The sequence below is a fragment of the Myxine glutinosa genome, chromosome 6 (assembly GCF_964187855.1).
Source record: "Myxine glutinosa chromosome 6, kmMyxGlut1.1, whole genome shotgun sequence".
Lineage (NCBI taxonomy): Eukaryota > Metazoa > Chordata > Myxini > Myxiniformes > Myxinidae > Myxine > Myxine glutinosa.
Window position 1 is genome coordinate 75019181 of NC_136266.1, and position 19653 is coordinate 75038833.

A 19653-nucleotide genomic window follows, 5' to 3' on the forward strand; every position below is an offset into this window, starting at 1 on the left:
ACCGTCATCCGCTCTGTCATTCGGGGGAGTCAGCCCTTCCTTATCATTCGGACCAGATATAGTTTCAAAGCTCCGAGGTGACGAAAAATGTAACTCACAAAGAGAAGAGTGCATGCTTGGCCAGATAAGACCATGCTTGGCCAGCCAGATAAGACCATCTAGGTGAAAAGGGCACACGTATACGAAAAACCATTTGCCCAACACGACCGAAGCGAGCCTTTCCTCATTTTAAACACAAACTGAAGCATGTTTATTGTAATTCAGGCGCCGCTATGATTATATGGAATATAATTAATGTTTTTTAAGTTTATATCTGCAATTCGAGCATTCTACTTGAAACTACACATTTCACGCGCGTATAAACGTCCGCCAGCCCGCGGCTCGAGGCGCCATCTGCGGACCGAATGGAGAGAATTTATGACCGGGCTTTATCTTGCATCGAGAGGGCACATGGAGGACGAGCCATCCGTCCAGCACGAAATGCATCGAGTACTTTCCCATTTATCCCCAGCAAAGCGAAAACCCCTTTATTTACTTATGTAAAACATTAAGCAACATTTTAGATCAAAACATATTATTCGACCGACGTTTTATACAGAATTCTAAGCAATAACGAATCTACGACTTGACATTCCTTCCTCTTGTCTCGTCGAGACAAAGTATCTTAAGAGACAACGTGCCACATCGGGCTTTATTGAAAAATAATTGTGTAATGCGGGTATTGAAAAAATAATTGTGTAATGCGGGTATCTCCCAAGGGCATATCGTGCGCCCAAAGCGCCTCGCCCGTGCATTTGGCGAGCGTGTCGTGCGGTGCGTGCTTGGAACCTGAGGGCTCAGAACATGAAAGTCCATTAACGTTTCGGATCCACAACGAAGGTGTCTGGTCCAGATGAGGTTCTGCTCCGCCAGAGGGCCCATCACCTCCCCTGCGGAACTTGCTCCCCCCACCCTTTGCAGACTCAGTCCTTGCAGATCTTCGAAGTTAATCAACGATCATGCCCATGAGGTCCCTCACGTGCTGCTGTTCTGGGGAATACATAATATTGTCAGTATCTTGTGTCTCAATTTCCTGGTCAGGGTACAGAGCGTAAAAATCCGATTCACTTGAAGCATTTGAACTTAATACATATGGAGCAAAGAGAGGAACTTCCTTTATGTCAAAGTCTCCCTTGGGCGCCTGGTCGGCTTGCGGGTCTAGGATATCCACGTCGGGTCCCTCGATCGCCAGACCCAGCGTCGCAATCAGATCCATAGTTGGGTCGGAAGGGGGCGTGCAGCTGTCAGCTTGTAATACATAAGCAGCGTTAGCCAGTACACGCAAGGGGTTTATAGCACAAGTATCACAGTCATCACAGACACCGTTACAGGCAGCAGCCAGTTCCCACATGGGATCCGCACAAGTATCACAGTCGTCACAAAATTCAATACAATTTTCTGGAGCGCTGGTCGCAACTGCCTTGTTGAAGGACCCGTTCAGGTCGACGGCCTCTGTGGTCAGAGCCATAGTCGTTGTCGGCGGCTTCTTCACTTTCCATCCTGTAAAATACTTTCTCATACAGAGGAGGACTAGAGATTTCATTAGTGCCCCCCAAATTACTACCCCGATTATCACAGCCAGTGCGGTCAATAACCACTTCACTATGGTGCCCGTCCATCCCTGGAACCAGTCAGTGAGCCAGCTAAATTTATAAGAGTTCTCGCGCGCGATCCGATCGATTGTCAGGGCGTGGCTAGTTTCCCTTAGTCTCACTATTGCGGCTGACACTCCTTCAGATGGATCGGGTATGTAAGTGCAACATTTTCCCTCTATAATTCCGCATACCCCCCCTTTCTCTGCCAAGAGCATGTCCAAAGCCACCCGATTCTGCATCACCATTGTACGCATGTGAATCACCGTATCCAATAGTATGTCATGAGCCGTAGCGGTGTCGTTTGCCACCTTTTCTAGGGCCAAAGCCAATTTATCTATCCGGAAACTATCCATGACTGTGCCCGCTCCTGGGAAGAAGAAACCAAACACCTTTTCCCATAGACTCCCGTGTAGTTTAGTGGTTCCATCTTCGTTCATGACTGACCTCTTATAACGCCTGTCCAAGGACTTTGGGTCTAGCTCATCCAGTATCTCAACGTCAGGAAGGACTGAACCCAGATAACATGTGCCCCCCCAATTATTTGGTAAATAGGGGTAAGCCTTGTCGCCGCATATAAACATTGTCCCATGGGGTGGGACCAGGTGGGTGGATAAGCACTGGAGTCCCTTTACCACCCCATTAATCCTACTAACCCCCCTAGAGAATGTTATAGCCGTTATGTTGTGGTTGCGTTTATCTTGCAGTACTATTCGTAATGTAATCCCTGAGCTCCCTTGTCCCAGCTTCCCGGGGAGAGTGTAGGCGCATTCTGATTCTCCCATACGCAAGTGGCCGGAACCCTGGAGGCAGACCCTCCCTTTCTGTGGTTTGACCCAGACGGGGGCAGGCCTCTCGGCCACATGGGCAATCATTGACGGGCGATAATTAAATTGTCGATTGCAACTCTTGCCGTTGTCAACCCCTTCTCTTTCCAGCGTGGTGACTAAACATGGGGAATCGATAGGTTGTGAGCAGAGGTCATTGAGGGACAAGGGTAGCACTATCATGTGTATTCCTGTGGTGCCTGCTTGGGGAAAGTGCATGCACGACCAGCAGTGTGTCCTATTTTGAATTGTTGCCACCTCCCTGGCCACTTTCCAATATGTGTTTTCACCCTTCTTTGGGGCCTTATCCTGGGGTTGCGGCGTGAGTATGTATTCGATGCATGGTATGTAGTTCTTTTCGCCACCGGCCGCGCCAGGGGTCCAGACGCTGCACCGGACCTGCATGGTCATGTCTTTCCCTAGGCGTGTGCGTGTTTGTAGCTTAAAATCAGGGGTTCCCCATTGGTATCCTGGTTGGGCCAAGGTCTTAATGCTAGCTTGCCCGTCTTCCCGGAACTCTCGTTGCTTTTGTAGTACCATGCCAACGCGTCCAGGCCCTGCCGACAGTGCTAGCCAATTTATGTTCACCCAATTTGTGTGCAGGGCTTTCTGTTCGAAACATGGTAGTGATACTCTTTGTCCCCATGTTACGGTGAGGTGTCGGGTTTCGTTTTCGCATCTATTGGAATCGGAGTTTCCCCTAGCTGCTGTCGCTATCAATAGTATTGTACCTATGATTAGGCCCATCCTTACTGTGGTTGCTGTGGTGTAGTGTCTGGTGCTTGTATGGCCAACTTACAGTGCGTGGCGTGGATCCACGAGGTCTTGCCCTCGCAAAAGACTGCCGTTGGTGTAGTCAGCAACACCTGGACTGGTCCCTTCCACCTTGGTTCCAAGGCGTTCTTGCAGGTGAAGTGCTCCACGAACACCTGGTCTTTTTCCTCTGGTGGAACACCTGGTCCACAAGTCTCCTGGGAACGCCTGGTCTACAGGTCTCCAATTCATCTATCTAGATTCAATTCATTCAATTCATAGTTTCATAGAACACCTTTTCTCCAATTTCCTAATCCACTTTTTTCAAGTGGATCCAATTTTAACCAATATTCAATTTTTTAAATTCAATCCCATTTAATCCAGTCCAATTCAAATTAAATTCAATCCTTCTCTCAGCATCCCATTACCTGTTTCCAACATCAATAAAAATAAAATTATAAAATTAATAAAAATCAATCATCTCAAATCTCAAATCAAATCAAAAAATCAATCAAAATCATAAAAAATCAATAAAATAATAAAAATAAACGAAAATTACTTCAGCTAGAGTTTCAACTAGAATTAACACAAACAAACCACCATTAACCTCCATTAACACAAACAAACCACCATTAACCTCCATTAACCTCCCCCTATTATTTATTTATTTTCACGAATAAACAAATAATAGAAATAACCTGGTCTACTTCCAATTTCAATTCTGGTCAGTTCTGGTGTCTGGTCACACACAATGTTTTCCTCACCCACTGTGATTCGCTCAAAATAGATTCTCACTGTTATGTCTGAAATTCGTCTCATGAAAACCCATTCAAGAGTCCGGTGTAACAGACAGCCAAACACATAGACACGCCGAAGACCCCAGGGTACCCATCAAACTAGCTTGTCCCCAGATCCACAACACAGCGAAACATGTAACTTTACTAAAACTAGAACGGGCACTCGGTAGAGCGCATACCTTCGCCGCAGCTACTTTTGTTGCCAAAATAAAAGACTACAAGATCTGTGTAGCAAAGCCACACCTACGTTGTCATGCGGGAAGATTTGTTTCAAATTAAACCATTCTATCCCGCCAAAAGTTTGATATTGTAATCACATCCATGACCTTTTCATGACCTTGACCTTGACCTTTGACCCGATCGATTCCAAAATCTAATCAAATGGTTCCCGGATAATAACCTATCATCCCACCAAATTTCATGCGAATCGGTTGAATACTTTTTGAGTTATGCGAATAACATACACATACACACACACACACATACAAATAAATACACAGCGATCAAAACATAACCTTCCGCTTTTGCGAAGGTAATAATCACTTACTCATAACTAATACTCATAATAACTCATAATTACTTATGTAATTACTCATGCCAATACTTACTTAAAATAATGTAATATCCCAATCTTCACCCCCTATGCAAATCGAAGCACCCCGGACAATCCACAACCAATATCAACCACTGTAGCCGCCTTCCCGACTCCAGGCAGCCACACGCAGCCACATACATCTCCATCCACGTCACACAAGACAACAGCCAACGAGTGTGTCCACCACACAGAAACCTTTGGCAATGCAACAACCGAACTCCCAGACAACCAACAACAAAACCCAATCCATCTCCATGGCTCATCAAGCAGTTCCAACTTAATCCAGCTTCACATACCGATTTCCCCAAAAACTCGTGAAACTTCACCCCCATTCTGGAAAAACCCTGGACTAAACCCTGACACCCTAAATAACTTCAGACCCATCTCCAACCTACCCTTTCTGTCAAAAGTTTTGGAACGTGCTGTGGCCACTCAACTCAAACATCACCACTCTGCCAATAACCTGTATGAAACATCCCAATCCGGATTCTGCTCCAGCCACAGTACTGAAACTGCTCTCCTCAAAGTCACCAGCGACCTTCTCTCTCCTCTGACGCCGGCAACCTCAACATTTTCATCCTCCTCACCTCAACGCCTCCTTTGACATCATCAATCACACCATCCTCCTCACCCTGTTTAGACCAGCTTGTGCCTATTAAACCCAAATCAGTTCACTCCCAAGCCTACAAGGACCACCTACAGCACTGCAAAGATGTCCTCTACTCCACCTACTACTCTCAAATTATCCACTCTGGCTCCGGAATCCCAAAAGCACTCTTCTCTACAATAAACAAACTAAATAAACAAATAAATAAACAAACTTTACAACGTGAACAAACTCCTCAGCGCCCTGGATACCACCACCTGTCATTCAGAGTAGACAACAGCATCTCCTTTCTGGCTTTCAGCATCTCCTTTCTCCTTTCTGGCATCCAAATAAAATTCTGGCTTCAAATCAACTTCCTCGAACTTAACTATGATAAATCTAAATTAATCTTCGTTTGCCCAAAACCACTCACCAAATCCACCCATAACTTTGCCCCCAACATCGATGGTTTCCCAGTATCCACCTTTTATGAATTTTATGAATCTTCTCATTATTCGAAAGTTTACAAAATGTCCCAAATCTGTATATTATTTTCTACTGTGGTTATATTAAACCATTATTTTACAAAATCCAACTTTCAATAAACTGAAAAATGCTTCGCCATGGAATAGTCCACCACTCATATAAATAATCATAAGAGTTCTGCGAAACATCTCCATCTTTAAAACTTAGCCAACCATTTTTAAACCACATGTTTTCCCCCCAAAAAACAAGTCACATTCTTTGTATATTGCCAACATTGTTCATCGTTTAAGTATCATCCAGAACTAACTTTTTATAAACCATCAACTTGTAGATGCATTTATTTATATCCCATTAACCCAAGAACTCTCAATTGCTTGGTTATATTTTAGTAATGTCATATATCCATATTTCTTTTCCAAAATGTTCCTGATATACACATTAATCCCATCTGTCTTTGTTTCCAGATCAACTCAAATCAAGAAATCGACACAAATCCTTATTACCTCCAATCAACTCAAAATTAAATCAAACAATTCAAAACCAGATCGGATCAGCGATCAGAAATCACTTTTCCAATCAACACATTCCAAGCAACAATTCATTCAAAGACCAAGCTTAAAAACACAACTCTCATCTTACTGTGACAAATAAGCAACCAACCTACTTCACACTAAAACAAATAACTTTTCATCACCCCTTTCTTCTCCACCGCCTCTTACACTTAAACAGATCACAATTACTCACTCATACACTGTTGCCCATCATGAAATCCCAGTAGGTTGTTCTTCAATCCCAACCATCATGTGATCCCAACCACCACTTCTGACACCATTGTCGACGTCTCCATTTATTTCGTTCCTCATGGGGTTGGTGTTTTATGGCCTTTACCTCTTATCCAATCACACTGCACATCATTCCCCGTCCTTGATGGATAATTTTACATCCAGATGGGCACAGCATCCCATTTTTGGCGACCCAGCCCTGAAACAAGCCCCTGGACTCCTTGCAGGCTGGACCAAAACCCCTGGACGAGGTTGCATCCCAGTACTGACTCTGCTGCCTTCTTGCAAACCACTTCAACTCCATGAAATTTACATGTTTCGTGAACAGAACAAAGCACTCTGTAATCGTCAGATTGAAACTGCCCCAAACCCGTCCATATAAACTCCATTGTTGTCCTGTCCATCTCTCTGTGTTACATTTACATTTTGTGACTCACAGTACCTGCCTCCATGGAACAATGACGCCTGAGCACTCAATTAGCCCTCCCAGTACCAAAGACTTACAATCAGGCCGACAGACAGACAAATAACAGAGGCATGTCGCCAGCCCCAGCACAGGACATCACCTTTCCAGGCAGGCACAATATAATCCACAGCATCGAAATGCCAATTTCTATCCGGAGCCTCGCAAAGCCAAAATCGGGCATGTTCACTGCATTTAAACCTCCAACCACACGGGGTGTTCCACCCTGCGCCTGCTCCACCATGCAACCCGATCTGTACTTGGTGCGCCCGGCGCCCCCTATAATCAGCGAGTTATAATAACCACAATATACTTACTTGGTGTACCAATATACCAATATACAGCACCCACCTCTTGATACCACAACTTAATTCATGTTACTTGCATCTCTTTGCATCTTCCCAATTGTCCTCCATTTACCGTGACTATCCCCATTGCTCGGTCACACACGTCACTGTGCTCGGCCCGGTTAAATTAAACTCAAGCGTACTGTACCTGACGCTTCCGGTCGGCACCGGAAGTCTGTTTATTTCTTGAGACCCCTGAATCGGGACATCAACGACAATTACAACGACAAACAGAACTCGATATTCTCTGTTAACTAATTACGTACGTGATTTCAGTTTTAACCCACAATATAATGTCCCGATATTCTCCAGATTTAAGTCCTATATATCCTGCCGTTAAATCAACCTCCAGTAGACTGACAGCCTGTCGTTCTTCCAAGGTTAGTGAATTATCTCCGACCTCTTTCTCTTACAAATCTCGAACAAAGGTCAAATGAACTTTAAAAGGTCAAACTTCAAACGGAGAAAGGTGGTACCAGTTCTCATTCCACAACTAATACAAGTCCGGCGACATTCCCGTTCCTTGCAAGAACTCCACATCCGGACAGACAAACGACCACTATCGTGGCTCCACATCGCAAAATGCTAGCTTCTACGAATCCAACAACCGTATAACTCCACAGACAGACAAACACAACCACATCCTCCTCGCGCCCACACCTTGGCACAAGCCACACCACATACCGACAGTTGAAACTGAACGTCCGACATCCAGCAAAGTCGAAATGACCCACAATGCATTTGGGCACACATCCACCGAGCAACCTCATACAGCACACCCGTGACTCGCGGCTCGCTCGGCTCCTGCCCGAACGCACAATAACTCTACCCAAACTTCCACGGAGCCGCACGGCGGAAACACAGGTTTGTACCACACTTTAATTAAACGAACATCGCCAGGATTCTCGGATAGACGTTAATTTCACAACACACACGACAAGAATCCGATTTAAATTCAGAGATCGCCGATCGACCTGGCACAACCATCTCAACGCGACGACGCCACGCCGCCCTCCGTCCTGGCGCGCACCCTCGTGCCTCCACACGAATCCCAACACTCCCAAACAGATGAAAATCCGGACTCAGTTCAGGACCTCACCTGTTCCCTCGGATAGTCGCTAGGGAATGTCAAGTAGACCACTTACAAAGCTTCACACCGAAACCCTCTGCTTTGCATATGTCATACAGACAAATACATTGGCCAGATACACACGTCAATTAACATCCCAATATACATTCATTCCTCATTCATGTTACGTCTCTCATTCAAGGAAAAGGATTTTTGGGACGGGTTGGACGGGGTGGGTTGAGGTGAAAAAGGGAAGGCAGGGCGGGGTGTTGGGGTGTTGCCTAGAGCCCCGGGACTGAGCTCAGGTCTTGGGGGGGTGGGGGGTGTTGCCTAGAGCCCCGGGACTGAGCTCAGGTCTTGGGGGGGTTGGGGGGTCTTGGTCTGGCATCTGGTCCAGCGGCATCAATCGCTGATTTACTTGCTTAACTGCTTACTTACTTGTCAAGCCTACCTACTGCGCGTTTTCCTTTTCCTGGCCATGTTCCTATGGCCCTCTAAGTTAGCCACAGCCCTTCGTTCCCTGGCATGCAATGGCATACCCCATCTTGTCTCTGGGCTGTTCCTTCCTGGAAAAATCTTGGCCACCTGGCTTCAACCTATATGGCTGTCCGACCTCATTTTCCCCTTTCCCTTGTTAACTATAACGTTACCCTTATCGAACGTTATCTTTACCGATATCCTGCGCAAATCCTTTTACTGGCCATGTTCTTATGGCCCTCTAAGTTAGCCACAGCCCTTCGTTCCCTGGCATGCAATGGCATACCCCATCTTGTCTCTGGGCTGTTCCTTCCTGGAAAAATCTTGGCCACCTGGCTTCAACCTATATGGCTGTCCGACCTCATTTTCCCCTCCTGGTGCTAACTGTAACTTTAAGCTTACTGTTAAGTCCTTACTGGTATCCTTAATTGTTTATCCTGGCTTTAACAAAGCCACGTCATTCTGAGGCCTAAAATGAGCCTTTACTTACAATTTCTGTTCGAGTGCAGGCAGCGCGGAGACAGGGAGACTGAACCCGCTCGAGGGAGGAAGGTACGAATTTGGAATAATAGCCCTCTGATATAAAACAACTCTCACCTTTAATCAAATCAACGTGCCGGCGCCGGCCTCAGGCAGCCTTCCTCCTGTCCCTCGGGCTCCGTTTCCCGTCGTCCGGTGCTGCACCCCACTCCTGGTACCAACTGTGAAGAAGCGGCTCTTCGTTTGCAAAAGAAGTCCACAAATAGCCTGAAATGACGCAGCTTTATTAAAAACCAACTTATACAGATCCGGAAGAAGCCAGACATCTACAGCAAGAACCAGCTTCATGCCACGTCCAGCCTTCCTGAAGCACATTGATTCGCAGTCCGTATAAATACTTGACAAGTTTATCAGAAAATCTCCGAGAGAACAAAGCGACTGGCGAGAGTCCCTCGCCGTCATCCTAGCCCCCACCGTCATCCGCTCTGTCATTCGGGGGAGTCAGCCCTTCCTTATCATTCGGACCAGATATAGTTTCAAAGCTCCGAGGTGACGAAAAATGTAACTCACAAAGAGAAGAGTGCATGCTTGGCCAGATAAGACCATGCTTGGCCAGCCAGATAAGACCATCTAGGTGAAAAGGGCACACGTATACGAAAAACCATTTGCCCAACACGACCGAAGCGAGCCTTTCCTCATTTTAAACACAAACTGAAGCATGTTTATTGTAATTCAGGCGCCGCTATGATTATATGGAATATAATTAATGTTTTTTAAGTTTATATCTGCAATTCGAGCATTCTACTTGAAACTACACATTTCACGCGCGTATAAACGTCCGCCAGCCCGCGGCTCGAGGCGCCATCTGCGGACCGAATGGAGAGAATTTATGACCGGGCTTTATCTTGCATCGAGAGGGCACATGGAGGACGAGCCATCCGTCCAGCACGAAATGCATCGAGTACTTTCCCATTTATCCCCAGCAAAGCGAAAACCCCTTTATTTACTTATGTAAAACATTAAGCAACATTTTAGATCAAAACATATTATTCGACCGACGTTTTATACAGAATTCTAAGCAATAACGAATCTACGACTTGACAAACATAACGTTATGATATAATGCGTTATGTCGCAAGGTGCTCCTCAAGTTGAACCTCTTCACTGATGCCTACAAGAGCATTGGGCTTGCCTACAAGCTGCTGCTAACGCTGCCTGTGTCACAAGTGGCATGTGAACGGTCTTTCTCTGCTTTGAAGAGAATCAAAAGCCGTCTGCGAAGTACAATGACACGAGAACATCTTGAGGCGTTCATGTTGATGTCTGTGGAAAAAGGGATCGTGGCCAAACCTGAAACTAAGGATATCATTGATGGTGTGGCTGCCAGAAGCAGCGAACTGCGCAGGCACCGACTCTCTTAGACATGACATGTGCTTGTGTTACTGAAAAGAAATTTAATTTTTAGTGGATTTTATTTAGTTTTTTTTTCAAGCATTTTGTCTATTTTCTCAGATAAGCAACATATTAATGAATAATGGGCCGACCTAGGTGAAGGATGCCTGGGCCGGTTTTAAGACCCAGTCCGCTACTGGTGGTGCTATTCAAATCAACCGCAATAGCAAGGAAGTACACACCATCATTTTTCCCAGGCGTTAACAGGAGTATCCTAGTGGCTGAAGGAGCCACTAACCTCGCTAAACCTGGCCGGTACAACCTTTGTTTTTTACCTCTGTGAGAAATTTGGTCCAAATCCATCCCGAGGTGTAGGAGTGTATTGGTAACACACAGACAGACGGATAGACATTTATAGTTAGTTACTCGTGTGGATTGGCTCACTACGCTCGCCTCTCCACACACCGTTACAGAGGCATAGGGTTGTTTTAACTGAGGATAACGACTGCACGTGATTTGCTGTGTTGTCATGATTTACAGTCACGTGAAAAAGTAAGTACACCCCATGCAAAGTTTTGACTTTTTCAACATATTTCAACATACAGCCATTTGATCTTCATTTCAACAATATTGATAGATAAAGGTGATATAATATAACAAATATCATGAAACATTTACATTTTGTCGTCCATTGTATCTATCTATAATTCCAGTAATCTCTGTGTGTATGTGTGTGTGTCTGTGTGTGTGTGTGTCTGTGTGTCTGTGTGTCTGTGACCGCTGTTTCTCGACAACCACGGGTCCGATATACTTGAAACTTGCCAGGTATATTGCTGGGGACCCGAGGATGTGCCTTTTCAAGGTTTGAAATTAATCGGAGAAGTAGTTACCGAGCTATGGCGATTTAGCCGTTCGCCGTTCGCTTTGGCTTTGCGAATGGACCAAACCATTTCATGTAAATAGAGGGGGGGGTTCTGTGGTCGTTGCGAATGGACCAAACCATTTCATGTAAATAGAGGGGGGGGTTCTGTGGTCGTTACTGCCACGTGGTTTCAAAGTTTTTTTTTGTTGTTGTTGTTTGCACGCATGTTTTTTTGCACCCACGTACGGGCATGCCCTAGTAATTTAAATAAACATAAATGCAAATTCCGCATGTGGAAAAAGTAAGTACACCCCTACATTTATCACTACTTCAAACACCTAAAATTAGAATCAGGTGCACCAGCTCAGGTGCAAATGATTAGAACATCGTTGGAGAGGATCTTGGAGGAACCTGTCTTATTTAAACCTCAGACATTTAGTTTGGTTTGCTGTTTGTTCTTGAAGTGCACGGCGTCACCATGCCAAGATCAAAAGAGCTCTCTGAGGCCTTCAGAAAGAAGGTTATAGATGCCTACGAGTCTGGGAAGGGATTTAAAAAGATCTCCAAACAATTTGAAATCGATCATTCGACTGTCCGGAAGATCATCTACAAGTGGAGAAGATTCCAAACAACTGCCAACTTGTTCAGGCCAGGCCGCCCAGCAAGTTCAGCCCGAGAGCAGACCGCAAGATGCTGAAAGAAGTCTCTAAGACCCCCAGAATGTCATCACGGGACCTACAGGTAGCTCTTGCCACTGTTGATGTCAAAGTGCACGAGTCTACCATTAGAAAGAGGCTGCACAAATTTGATCTACATGGGAGATGTGCCAGGAGGAAGCCTTTGCTGTCCAGAAAGAACATCAGGGCAAGACTAAAGTTTGCCAATGAACACCTTGGCAAAGACCAGCACTTCTGGAACAATGTGCTCTGGACAGATGAGTCAAAGGTAGAGCTATTTGGCCACAGTACCAGAAGACATGTTTGGCGAAAACCAAAGACAGCATTTGACCACAAGAACCTGATACCAACTGTAAAGCATGGTGGTGGAAATATTATGGTTTGGGGCAGCTTTGCTGCATCAGGGTCTGGGCAGCTCACCATCATAAAATCCACTATGAATTCTTCATTGTACCAGAGGGTGCTTGAGGATAATGTGAGGCCATCTGTCAGAAAGTTGAAACTCAACCGAAGGTGGACCTTGCAACATGACAATGACCCTAAACATACCAGTAAATCCACCAAGGAATGGCTGAAAAGAAAGAAATGGAGGGTTCTGGAATGGTCAAGTCAAAGCCCGGATCAAAATCCCATCGAGATGTTGTGGGGGGATTTGAAACGAGCTGTGCATGCAAGAACCCCTCAAACATCCCACAGCTGAAAGAATTCTGTATGGAGGAGCGGGCAAAAACTTCTCCCAGTCGATGTCGGAGACTGGTAGACAGTTATAAGAAACGCCTACTTGAGGTTGTTTCTGCCAAAGGGGGCAATACCACCTATTAGAGCCAAGGGTGTACTTACTTTATCCTCGTGCGAAATTTGCATTCATGTTTATTTAAATTATACAATGGACTACCAAATGTAAATGTTTCATGATATTTGTTATATTATATCACCTTTATCTATCAATATTGTTGAAATGAAGATCAAATAGTTGTATGTTGAAATATGTTGAAAAAGTCAAAACTTTGCATGGGGTGTATTTACTTTTTCACGTGACTGTACATCAATCATTATACAAACATTAATTTTTTTGCAAATTAATTTGTAATATTGGTGATATCATTTATATGTGCCATGATCTTTCCTGGGAAAACCACATTTCCAAGCTGGCCTCCAAAGCCAGTCGCCGACTGGGCATCCTCCGTCGTGCGAAGTCCTTCCTTGGCACACCTGAGCTCCTCACCACATACAAGGCTTTCATCCGCAGCTCAATGGAGTACTGCTCTCCCCTCTGGGCTGGTGCTCCTGCCTCACACCTAGCTCGGCTTCACGCTGTTGAAACCAACGCGTTCAGAATCATTGGAATCTCCCGCGATGACGCTATCTCCGAGGGCCTTTCACTTACTCACCGCAGGCAGGTTGGTGGTCTTTCCGTCTTCTTCCGACTCCTATCCAGCCTTGCTCCCCCAGCTCTCTCTGGGCTCTGTCCCCCAAATATTCCTACAGGTCGCACAAGATCTGCCTGCAACCCTCTTATGGTTAAACTGCCAAAATCAAGACTCTCTGCTCACCTTCACTCCTTAATTCCTCGTTTCTCCCGCCTCTGGAACAAACTCCCTCACTCTCTTCAATCCCACTCCTCCCTCCAGGTCTTTAAAACGGCTGTTCACCACCATCTCTTATCTTCCCCAATCCAAAACCTTGATCTTTTCTACCCCCGCTAATTTCACCCCAAATCCACTTTTTTGAGGTGACTTTTGACTTCTTTCCTGGAAGTCCTTGGTGTCCTTGCGTTTTATACCTATCCTGCCTCCCCCCAGGCCCTCTCCCTCCCACACATCTCCCGATGTCCCTGCTCTGAAATGTTGTGTTTGTGTGCTTCCTCCCCTTCTCTCCCCATCTTGTCGACCGCTCCCCTTTTTATATACTTTGTTTGCTTGTTTGTTTGATTTGTTTGTTTGATAAATGTTAGCTCTTTCACGAGCCTCGACTCTGTATACAAAAAAAAATGTAATTTATTTGTAATCTAAAAAGGTCCAAGTGGTCTAAAGCACGAAATGGTGAAGAGTCCAAGCTGTCAAATCTTGTCTGAAAAGTGGAAGGTGTTAATGTCTAAGGGGTCGAAAGGGACTTAAGGAGTGTAAAGGTCTGAAGGTATTGGGGTCTAAAGGGTATAAAAGACCAAAAGGATGAAGGGATCTAAAAGTGTCTGAAGTATTGAAAGGGTCTTAAAGGTAAAAGGGGTCTTAAGGATCTTGGGGTTTAATGGGTATATAGGGTCTTTGGAAAATCTGGGGTCTCTGGGTCTTTGAGGTCTTTAAGAGTCTTCAGGGTATTTTGGGTATTCGGGCTCATTTGGGCCTTCAGGGTCTTTAGGGTTTCTTGGTGGTCTTTTTTGTCTTCTGGGTCTTTTGAGTCCTTTAGGTCCTCTGTGTCTTTTAGGTCATCTGTGTTTTGGGTCGTTGGGGTTTTTTGGGTCCTTTGGGTGTTTAGGGTCTTTGGGGTATGTTTGTTTTGTAATATAGGTGTTTTGTTTTGTATATAAGGTATATTATGCTGTTATCATTGCTGTTTTTATTACTTTTGTTATTAAAAGCCGCCTTGGAAAAATGCCACGATAACCTGTCCTAATACGGATATACACCTCAACATGCAACCCCCTTGAAGGAGAAACCCCCCTTGGGGAAGGGGGCAACTGAAGTTTCTACAACCTCCATTGTGTGACCCTTTGCCCTCCTGTCAAATTTGGTTGCAATGGGATAAGTAACGACTGAATGTATCGTGGTCAAAAAAACAGACAGACAGACATAAACCAAATTGCGTATTTTAGTATGATGATGATGATAGATGAGAAGTTCTACAGAACCAAGGGAGGACTTTACCTCGTACAGAATAACCAATGTGCACCTGGCTTTAATGGCCAGCTGAGAGATATAGTTTGACCAGGAAAAGTCATATCTGATGGCACAAGAGTTCAAGGAGGTGAACTTCTTTGAAAGGTTGATCACAAATTAGATCAGAGGGTTTTCTTGATGGTCCTTGTGGAGAGAAACTGCTTGGATGTGGGACTTGACCATCATGGTACATGTATTGGACAATTTTATTTTGTTTACCTTTTTTAGGTCTCCTGTGAGGGAGGCAGTTACTGCCATTGTCACACATATAGGGAAATGTTTAGCATAACAGTATGTACATACCTAAATGGTAAAGGTAATTTTACAAGGAAACAGACAAGTTGTTGATGAAAGCTAAGATTCTAATTGAGCCCAACACGCTATCTTGGGACAGGAAGATGAGATTGGAGTGGGGGACTGGGAGCAGGGTGAGATTTTAATTTATTTATGAACTTTGGTTGTTTATAAATCTTTGAGTGAAACAGTGCAGTCTTCACAATATGGATATTTGTATATGTAATCACATGACCTATCCCCTGACGCTCAATTTGCATGATAATAAACTCGGTAGCTTTGCTGAGAGCATTATCTGTTAAGAAACATACTTTGCTACAAAATCGGACAGCACAGTTAAACTGACACACATGTAAAGTAAACCAGCGTTATGCCTAGGCCCCCCGTCGGTGAAGTGATGTGAGTTGACAAAGTGGAAGACGCAAAAAACATGGAAGAGTCGATAATATTTGCGAGTGGGTTGGAGACACACCCACACACCAGATTAGAAGTTAGTAGTTCGTTTATTTTTCAAGATATTCCGCTCACAAGGTACAGGCATACATGGCGGCGGCCATCTTGGATTTTGACGTGGCGACCCCATTTTCGATAGTGTTCTTCCATATGCCTAGTTGCACCCACACACCAAATTAGAATTCGGTCCTTCGCTTACGCACCCACGCACGCACGGACGGACGCACGCACGGACGGACGCACACACGGACGGAGGGGAAAACCATAGTCCCCCTTTCGCTCCAAGGTGCGACGGGGGACAACAAATATAGCGTCATCGATTGCTAGGCACAATTCTTTGACATATTTATGTATCCACATCTTGAAAAGATTTATATGTAAAGGATACTGATCGATATATGTGCATTGTGAGCTATCACTAGCTTACCTTGCGCCATCACCTTGATGTCACCTTTCTAACCGATGCCACAGAAGGAAGCAGGTAATGGAAGCAAATTCACTGCAATTTCATTTGATACAGTCTGGCACCCACCCTGCCCCATGAAAAGATATCACAATGGGCCCCTATGAAGCACGTGCGCACATTTTTACCTAATCTATATAAATAAAACACAGTTTGTGTGTGTGTGTGTGTGTGTGTGTGTGTGTGTGTGTGTGTGTGTGTTATGTTACCGATAGACTCCTAAATGGAGAGGCTCACGTGCTTGATATTTGGCATAGACATGGCCATTGAGCCTGGGAAGGACATGGCCTACCTAAAAATATTTGACGAGATCCATATTTTTTATTCATATTTACCTCAGCGCATTTCAGCGAGGAACATTATACATGGAATCTCAGCCGGTGCCAGAGCAGCTTCGTGATTCACTCAGAGCGATCACGTGATGTTCCATCCTCGCTGCCAGACCACTGAACGGAAAATATATAGAATGACCATTGCCATTCACACCACATAGGTGGAGATGCAGCTACCGGACGCCATCTTGGTTGGCACTCGATGCTGGGCGATGGTGATTTCCGTCACACGTTTGCATGTAATTCAGAGCGAAAAGCGATCGTGTTTTTTCACCTTTTGTGCGATCGTGTTTTTTCACCTTTTGTGCGATCGTGTTTTTTGTCGATTTTGTGCGATATTAATTAAACGTCTTTGCAACAGCTGTGAAACGTCTTTCCACAACCCTTCCTTAACCGATTGGAGCAGTTTATTGCCGCACAAAATGGCATTTTAACAGTTGTCTCGCTTTTTAAATCTGGGACACGTTCAAAACAAACGAGATCCGCGAAGCGAGTTGGTCGAGTCGTGCTAACCAAGATGGCGACACGGCGGCTGCACTTTTCACGGAGTATGAGCGTTCTATATATTTTCAATTCAGTGCGCCAGACTCGCTCACGTACTTGATTTGTGGCATAGACATGGCCATTGGGCCTTCACGGTGTAATTTGTGCGAGGCTTTTGTCCGAGTGAGCTTGAGTCGTGAGGGCGAATGTACAGGTTGGGAATGTAGGCTACGGGTCTCCCTTCCCCCACCCGGCAACGCCGGTACTGGAGGGCGTCACAGGATCGGTGAGTCTCCAAAATCCGCTTCGTGCTGTTGTTGCGAAGATGCAGGACGATGTCGCGATTGTTGTGCTGCTCACCTCCCATGAGAACTGCAACGTCATTGTTGACTGGCCCTCCCCTTCCTCCCCTCCCCCCTCCCTATCCCCCCTACCCCTTCCCCTTCCCCTTCCCCCTTCCCCTCCCTCCTCCCCCTCCCCTCCCCTTCCCCTTCCCCCTCCCCCTCCCCCTCCCCCCTCCTCCTCCCCCCTCCTCCTCCCCCCTTTCATCCCCACCTCCCCCTCCCCCCCTCTCCTCCCCTCCCCCCCTCTCCTCCCCTCCCCCTGTTCCCCTCCCCTCCCCTTCCCCCTCCGCTCCCCCACCCGGAAATGCTGGGTACTTCTGCTTGTGTTCTCATAATTTTAAGGGCCCCTGTCAGTGCAGGGCCCTTGGAATCATCGTAACTCGTAACTCCCCCCCCCCCCCCCCCTTACGGCGCCCCTGAGTGGAGGTGAGTGGTGGTTCTGGATTTTGGGCGTTTCAGCAGAAGGTGGTTCGTGGTGGACCGTGTGCACCCTCCAGAAACCTGGGGGGTGGGGGCACAAAGCACAGTAAGAGCAAAGGCTGCAAGATCAGAAAGGAGGCGGTATAAGACAGAGACCACCGTCTGTAATGGGAAAGTGATAGGCCATTCCAGGTCTTTGTGATTTTTTTCCCGCCTCTCCCTCACCTCTTTTCATTTGTTGTTGGTTACTTTCGTTCCTTTCCTGTTTCATACCCACTTTCCCCTTCCTCTTCTTCCTGTGTTTCATTCAGCTTGTGTGCACCTTGTTCACCCACATGTGTTATTCTCCCCCTCTCCTTGATGTCACTGTCGTTCTCACTTCTTCTTTGTTGGTGTTTCTCCCTTTCCATTTTTGGTTCACGAGTCATCAAGTGACCACTATTTTTTTTTATTTTTTTTTGTATACTGAATCGAGGCTCGTGAAAGAGCTAAGCTTTCTTGGCCGCTTTAGACTTGACTGTGGTCTTCACAACTTGTCTGAGACTGGTGATCTTCTTTACTTTAGCACTCTTCTCCTTGTGCAGTTTGAACGAGCCGGCAGCGCCCGTTCCCCTGGTCTGCACAAGCTTTCCACTTGCAAGGAGCCTCTTCCCAGCCGTATTGATACGAACGGAATTCCGATGGAGATTGTAGCCTTCCGATGTATATTCGTCATGTGTGTGCGTCTGTCTGTGTGTGTGTCTGTGTGTCTGTCTGTCTGTCCGCAGTGTAACTACCCGATGATATCATCCGATCTTGATGAAACTTGGGTGGGAGGTTGATATCATGATCTAGTTGTGTCCTGCCTAGAGTGGGCGTATTCCGCCCATTGTGGGCGGAGCCACACCCCAAAAAGATGTCTTTTTAGGGGGGGGGGGGGTAATCGAGTTCAAGCTACATCTTTTCCGAGGGGTTTGGTGGAATCTGACAGGGGTTTCGGTATTTGGTTAGGCCAATGTCATGTGTCTAGCCCCATGGAGCTCGATTTTTCATTTTGGCCCCAAGGTCAAGGTCACAAGGTCACAAAATTTAGAAAAGTCGATTTTTGATGGTTTTATTACATTGTTCGCTTCCTGATAGAGTGAAATGTCGTACATGTTTTTATATTATCACATACATCATGAAATACAAGTTTTCCAACAAATTTCAAGAATCTTCGACCTTGACCTTTGAAGGTCACAAAGGCCAAATTTTCAAAGTTGTCGGAATCTAACCGAATTTTCGGCATTGTGTAGCTAACTAACCTCATAACTGATTATACATTATTTTCTATCTCAATTCAAGGTCAGTAACCTTCGTTTTGACATTTCAAGGTCACAAAGGCCAAATTTTCAAAGTTATCGGAATCTAACCGAATTTTCGGCATTGTGTAGCTAACTAACCTCATAACTGATTATACATTATTTTCTATCTCAATTCAAGGTCAGTAACCTTCGTTTTGACATTTCAAGGTCACAAAGGCCAAATTTTCAAAGTTGTCGGGATCGAACCGAATTTTCGGTATTGTGTAGCTAACTAACCTCATAACTAATTATGCATTATTTTTTAAATCTCATTTCAAGGTCAGTAACCTTCGTTTTGACATTTAAAGGTCACAAAGGTCAAATTTTCAAAGTTGTCGGAATCGAACCGAATTTTCGGTATTGTGTAGCTAACTAGTCTCATAACAGATAATACATTCCTATTTATATATTTTCAATGTCGGTTTTGACCTTCGTCATTGAA

At 45.3% G+C, this 19653-nt stretch overlaps 1 protein-coding gene across 1 annotated transcript in view; it reads left to right on the plus strand.

Annotated features, from left to right (window-relative positions):
• LOC137429981 (inactive dipeptidyl peptidase 10) overlaps nucleotides 1-19653 on the plus strand; it is a 380373-nt gene that overhangs the window by 198198 nt on the left and 162522 nt on the right. The window lies entirely within an intron of this gene.